Raw genomic sequence first — 7,977 nt, 5'->3', positions numbered from 1 at the left:
TACACTCGAGAATCTTCTACAACTTTAGAGAATAGGCGGGAGTTTCGCAATACACATTTAACAGTATCAGCTATACATATTTCTAAATATAAACTAAATCTAAACAAACGTTGAAAATAAATATATAATGATAAATCCGTACACAAAATGTTTCGGGTACGATGTAATAAAATTATGAAACAAAGGAGAAAAGTAATAGAAAAATAATAAGGTTTGAACATCCTTAAAATCTAATAAACAAAGATGTTATAATTTGCTGACATTATGCATGTCATAACTGATGGTGATATTGAGATGCACTGAAATTCCCAAATCACAGTTACTACGAAACACACATTATGCCAGCTTTATAAGTAGAATTTCTGAAAGGAGTGATTCAGATGCTAATGTAATTAAGGGATAATTGTTGTTGTCTAGGATACAGAGATACCGAAAAGAAATTTAAAATATATTTTAGACTTATTTATATGTTATTAGTGGGTTCACACATCAAATGTAGTTTTTCTACAAAATAATGCAATAGTCTTTTGAACAAGACTAGAAATGGATCTCTTTACAGAATACCAATGCACGACACTTTTCTCAAAAGCAACTATCAGTTTAAACTTGAAAAATCGGTCAGAAAAGTTTCGCCCATGACATCAAACAACACCTTATTTAAAAATAGGCACAACATATACCCCAAATTATTTGAATAATTAATACTTTAATATTTTACTATTCTATAGCAGTATAGACTAGACAAAAAACCACACAGTTAACTAACTTATCCAGAGCTTGAATGTTCGAGCTCGCCACAAGAATTGTTCTTATTCCCTAAGTTATGGCTTTGGGGTTTATTTGCTTCTGTTGCAACTTACAGAAAACCGTTTATTGAGATTATTATTGATTGAAATTGCCCTTAAATATTTAATGTTATTTGTTAAATAAGGGTTACGTAACCTATCTTAGTGTATACTCCTATGCAACACTGAAACCGCACTTCAGTTTACAATGCTTATATTTTGCGTTTTCTTCGTCAGACTATTAAGTGCATTTATATAACGTACTATACATAATTAATTTTCAAAATTTTGTGAATATTGTAATTACTATGTTCGACTGTACATTGTGGTCATTGTGTAGGACTCTCCATTGTAGTCATTGTATAAGACTCTCCATTGTAGTCATTGTATAAGACTCTCCATTGTAGTCATTGTATATGACTCTACATTGTGGTCATTGTGTAGGACTCTCCATTGTGGTCATTTTGTAGGACTCTCTGTTGTAGTTATTATATAGGCTTTTTTATTGTAATCATTTTTTATTACTCTCCATTGTGGCCATTGTCTAGGTCTCTCTATTGTAGTCAGTGTATAGGACTCTCCATTGTAGTCATTATATATGATTCTCCATTGTGGTCATTGTGTAGGACTCTCCAATGCCACAATCGGAAAACCAACCATACTTGGGAACAAGAAATCCACTCACTCAGAGTTGACTGTCTTTTATTGTACAAAAATAATACACTAATCGAAGACAATCGGTTGAAGAAAAAGTTAATTATTCACTTCTTTATAGGTTTAGTGTTTGAAAGTCGCGATACCCGAAAATAGATACATTTAGTGTATGCGACATTTTTACACAAGTTGAAAACACACGCATCATACTTTATTTGTTCATTACATTCACAAAAAGCTACACAAAGGCTGACTGAACTAGCCGTACGTAACTTTGAACTAACAGACTAAGGGTAAAGTAGCTAGCTAACACTACCTATCACTAACTCTTTGGCTACTCTTTCTTGATAAAATAGCAGGATTTGACAGTCACTCTTATAAAGCACCCACGAAACCCAAAGTGCGAAGCGTGATTCTGCGTCGTTGGGACACAGGCACGGACCCTTAAGTTCACAGTCTCACACGCTAATTACTGGGTCACGTTGACCCAAGCATCTCAGAAAATTACAAAGATAGCTTATAATACAGCTGTCTGTATATTTGTTTTCTAGGTTAAACTTTATTTTTAGAAGAAAAACCTAGGTTGAGGAAATTGGACAAATTCTTATTGTATTTAGTCTTATTTATTTCGTCTTTATTGATGTCATTCGTTATTATATATATATATATATCAGGTCATCAAGTAATTATTGAAATGAACAAGTTTCTGGGTTTCAGATTGGAGTGATCTAATATCCTGTAAATTAAACAATAGAAAGTAGGCATTGTATTGCGTTCTACTTTTAAGTTACTACGTACTGCAACTTATAATTTTGCAGAGGTTTACCATTCAGACCTTCCAAACGAGTTAGCCATAGAAAGCTGACAATCCACTTTAAGAATATTACTACATTATTAAAACCTTTGCCATATACACCAATAATATATATTATAGTGTTCCCATAAACTATATATTGACCCAGGTGGTTATGATGAAAGTCATGTATTTGAGAAACAGTTGAAATAAAAGGAGATAGTGAAGCAAACTTTGAGACACAAGAACTGTTTTATCTTAAACTTAATAAACTTTCAAAAGTATTGCTATAACAACAGGGTACTGCGTACTATGGAAACAAATTACGATGGAGTAACTTGGGGGAAAATCAAACATATTTTAACCCTGTCGCACGACTGTTTTGTTCCTTTTAGTGACAACATCACTACACTGGACTTATAACTCAGGTACACTCAGAACTACCACATGACTCCAACATGGTCATTAAAGGTCATTCTATCACCCTAATACCATATCAAAAACTCAAGTCTGAAATTACAAAGCAATCCACCATATATCTCTCACTTATACCAAACAAATCTTTTGACTGTTACTAAGAGCCTTATGCTATGTACCATTTTAAGACTTGTTCTATTTTTGTACAGGGTGCAGAGAATGCGAAACAAAACGAATGTTTAAAATAGAAGATGCCATAAAAAAGTTTGCATATCATTGCTCTAGATGGTAGTCTGTGATCATCTGGAACAGGAAGAATAGTAGTGGTCAAGTGTACTGGAGTTGGCAAGTAGAAAACTAGTAACCTACAACTGATGAAAGTGAAGTGGAAAAAAAGGCTAGGGTTAAAGAGTTCCAGTAAGTTTATGAGATTTACTAGGACTAAAACTGTAATGAGTATTGGGCATATTAACATATATACATAACTTCTGCATTTCATTTATATTATAGTTTTATGTAATCAATCACACTAAATATATAGAGAAATATTCCAAACTAAAATCTACACAGGCATAAGTTCAAGTGAACATCAAACATTTTCAGTCTACTCACCAATTTATTGGGAGGGATGGTCTTGAGTTTGGGTTAATATGAAGTCCATTCTTGACTCAATTGTTGACAGAGCAACTCGGACATACATACCCCTCTACATGAAGACGAGATCGCTGTTTTATATTGATTGTTATCAGAGCAGAAAACGTTGAAATGAAAAGCAAAAACATATCTATCGCCTTTATTGGTCAGGATATTCTTTGCGAACTAGCATCCACAAGTTCCCAAGAGGTTTGACTTGAATTATGCTTGAAGTGTTTTATCACTAGATAGTTCTACGAGCTTTTATTGAGCTGCCGTTGACGGATGAGAAGTGATGATGCTATTAAATGAATTCCAGATCCAATTATGTTCTTCTATTGATTTTTTGAAATGATCTGCAAACTGACACTGAAGTTTTTCAACATGAATAGAAACAACGTCACAAATAAGATATTATGATTTAACTCACTTTCTTCCACTTACTTTCTTTATTGAAGAAAGGAAACATTTCACAGTTTCCCTTCTCAAACTTCAGGATTTTTACGAAATGAAAACACTTTATCACTAAACTACAAAATATTGCTATTCCGACCTTGCAGTGACAAGTTAAGGTCGTTGAATTTATCGAAAATATCAGATATGTAGCACAGTACTGAAAGCCACTTTTCATCCATAAAATATGGTGCTAGTTTGGGGTTGCAGTCTAACAAATGTAAATAGGAAGTTTATATTTCAGCTACAATGTGACTGAATACCTTTCAGCGAGAACGCCACAGGAACTTGTAGTAAGTGGATCCAATTTTTCCATAAAGAATGGAAAACAGCCTTCTGTTCAACGCTATTGATACCAGAAAGTTCACAATCTTGTAGCACTTTGTTTGCTTCTGGCTGAAATGTCTTTGAAGTTAGTGCTTCCTTGTGTATGATGCAATGTGTAAACGTTACACATGGAGCAAGAGCAAGAAAGGTTCTTCTGAACTAACTGAAGTCGTTATTTCAGAAGCTTAATGAGAAAGAGTACAAGATACATCTTAGTCCAATATGATCTGAATGGCTACTTCAATGATCGTGCATATCTCTTCCAAATCCATTCTACACATTGATACTATTTCTTCTTGACAGTTTTGTTCATATTTTTATTTCTGTAAAATATTCTGCTTTTTTTATACTACACAAATAAACGTGTGTATGCCAGCAATAGTGACTTGTAACCTTCCACACTATTCCGTGAAATTTTAGGGATGTCTGCGTGTGGTGAGGTATAGTATATAAATCTACAGTGAACATAAATTATCTGACCATGTGACTGTTAAAACTAGCATGTATCAATTTAATTTTTCTTTTTTCACTGTATCAAATATTGTTTTGCTTATTGCTTGGAAATTAGATTCTAAGCTATTTTGCAAATTAGAGTCCTTTAAATACTTTTCTCAATGTTGTTTGTCAATTCAGAAATCAGTTAATATCTTAACAGAAATACAGAGCACCTTTCAGATGTAGAGTGTACATACGTATCAATTTAAAAATGTAAGTAACATATAAAAACTCTAACACTGTATTCACAAGTTTTAACTCAAAAATATTTCAGAATTAACAATTTGTAGCATTTACTTAGTGTAGTTCAGAAATAAAAAACAATACCAATATTCAAACTTTCATTCCTGCGCATCTCTGAGAAGGTTTTACCTGTAAACAACGCATTTATCGATTTTTTTAGAATTTTTCTGCCTGCCCCAAACAACAGATTTGTATTTGCTAAGAAATTATCACCTCTTGATAATATAATTATCCGTGTCTTGTTTCTCACGTGATTTTTCTTCTCTCTTAGTGGTGCTATTACTAAATGTTTTCATTCTCACTCTTTAATAATGCCATAGCTACTGGTCTAAGCAAGTACTAATGAAGAACAGCTTTAAAACTAACTACATGGAACGTTTAAATACTATTGGATAGAACAGATTATAAACTCTAATCAAAAACATCTTAGGTGTGAAAAAAAAAAGGTGCAGCCAAAAAGGAATGAGCGTACAACTTAAAAGAATGAAATCAAAATTGCCGGTCAAACTGGTAACTACACTTATAGCATTGATAAAGATTTTACAGCAAATATTTATTCATTAGTCAGTCAGGCCGCATTTTCTGTTGAACTTTGGGCATGATGGTGGATAAAATAAAATACACTAACAAATGAATGCCAACATCTTTTTAGTTGTGAACCCCTTATAGACGACCATAGTTCTGAGCACCTATTACATTAAAGGTTTCCTTCCTTTCTTGAAGGAAAATCATGTAGTATCCCTTTAGATACCATATAAGTTCAAACTCCTGTTTTGTTTATTGACACAACAGAATTGGGCAGTAGGCACATCTTGTTTGGTGAGATTCAAGTATGCTGAAGCAATAGTTATATGCTTATATGATTCTCCATTGTAGTCATCGTGTAGGACTCTCCGCTAAAGTGGACATGGGTCAGGCCTGGGGCAACAATGCTATGGACATGGAGTGCTTTAACTGTCAATTCTGGCTACTGTAAACACAGAAACGTGTAAGATTGGTAAGTGTGCTGCGGAACTTAATGATTTATATCTCGTAAGGCTACGTAAAATGTTTTTAAGATTTCCAAATGGTACAATAACTACAATGGAGAGTCTTACCCAGTGACCACAATGGAGAGTCCTACGAAATGACCACAATGGAGAGGTCTACACAATGACCACAATGGAGAGTCCTACAACATGACCACAATGGAGAGTCCTAAACAATGCTACACAATGATTACAATGTTATCGTTCATTATTGAGTAGATCAATTTCTCCAGAAGATAAAAGAGTTTATTCCAGAAAGTAAAAAAAATAAGTAAACACAAAAAATGACTGTATTAGCTAGCATACACTTTACTAGATAGAATTCTGGTCATGACACCAAAACTTTATGATTCATTCCAACTGTGGTAAACCTACTTGGTTGTCACAAACTGAGAAAATGAATGTTCTTATATAAAGTACATATGCTATGGATGTTTAAGCAACACATAAAGCTTGACTCTTGTTTTCAATTATTTAACAATCTTTATTAAACAGGCACAGAGATGAAGAAAAGCAGGTGATATAGGTTAGCATGCAGGATTGTGAATATAATGTTCCATGGTTCATGTCCAGTTACCGAAAAGTTGCACTTTACACCTGTAGGCCGTTACTATTATGTAAGTGGTGGTCACATCCCACTATTTGATTAGAGTAGCACAAGTCTTTGCAGTGGAGTTGTTGACTAGCTGCCATCCCTCTAGTCTATCAACTCAAAACTGGAAACAGCTAGCAAGCACTGTTTTTTTTGTTTTTTGTTTTTTGCAGCTTTGCGTGAATATCAAACTTAACAACTTCAGTAGCAGAGCTGGTGCCAAAAGTAATTAATCATGTACATTGAGTGTACCAATTTTTGTAATTAAAAATTCTCTCTGTCTTCATTTTCAAGTTAGATAACGAGTGCATTTACTTTTACATGAGACTATAGACTTTACTTTCCATAACGGCTATTTATACATGTTTTAATTTGAGATAAAGTCTCTGAGTTAGTGTTCACTTCGTTATGATGAATGTGACGTGCTACATTACGTGAATATTCTTCTTTCTTTGTTTAGTTCTGCTATGAATATTGTATATTTTCTTTTTTACATAAAGTATTTTTGTTTGTATTTCAATTTGCCTTCAATACTGCATTTTTTTTTCATTTTGACAAGAAAATAATGTTTTCGTTTTAATATGAATATATCTGTTTACATGTTGAAGAACGCTGTATGTATATTAATATCTATGTATATTCTAATTTTGGCATGAAAACAAAGACGTATATAAAGTTTGTATTTTCATATGATGAAGGTTAGTGTAGATCTATTCATTGTTGTGGATTTGTATCACAAACATGAAGGATTTTTTTAAAAATCTAAAATATGACAAAAGATAGATTTTCACTCTTCGCAAAATAACTAATGCCATCTATAAATAATATTATTTTTTAATATTAATCTATCTTATAATGATAAAATGGCAATACTGCAAAGTGAAGTTGTTTAAAGGTTGTGCTCACACAGAAAAATTGGTGAAAATTAGCAAAAGTTATTTTTAACTTTGCATAATTGCACAAGTGAGTCAACATAGGATATGGTACACCTAGAAAAAATAAAGATATGGAAAGCTCATTTCTGCAAATGTACCCTAATGTGGTTCCATTATAATCGAAACCGTATTCTTAAGTAAATATTTAGTTTCTGACGTTTACTTCAGGCAAACTTCACAACTTTTGTTCTTTGGAACTTGTTTTTTGCGAATGTTTAAATGATGCCTAGGCCTAACTTACCAGTTTATTCCATGGGTAAAACAATAATCCTTTAGATATTCTCTTATTCACAACTGAGAGTCGATATAAGTTCTACTTTAAAGTGGAAAACGATATCACTATCATTCTTGTATTTTTATTGTTGTCCTTTAATATAACATACCACGCATATATGATATATATATATATACGTATATTTTTGTAAGACTATTATAACCATTAACCTATGCGTGTTAAGCCTAATTTCTTTTCGGCTTTCCAGCTTCAGTCAGTGTAATAGGGCATTAACCCTCCTGTAATCCAATCACTACATTGAGAATTTGTAATCCCACCTGTCCGCAACCGACTTGTTACTTTCTTACAAACCACTCATTGCACGGGTGACAGTTTCGTAGACACCGT

Source organism: Limulus polyphemus, unplaced genomic scaffold (genome assembly GCF_000517525.1).
Source record: "Limulus polyphemus unplaced genomic scaffold, Limulus_polyphemus-2.1.2 Scaffold304, whole genome shotgun sequence".
Lineage (NCBI taxonomy): Eukaryota > Metazoa > Arthropoda > Merostomata > Xiphosura > Limulidae > Limulus > Limulus polyphemus.
The sequence above is the reverse complement of the archived record's forward strand: the minus strand, read 5'-3'. Positions refer to the sequence as shown.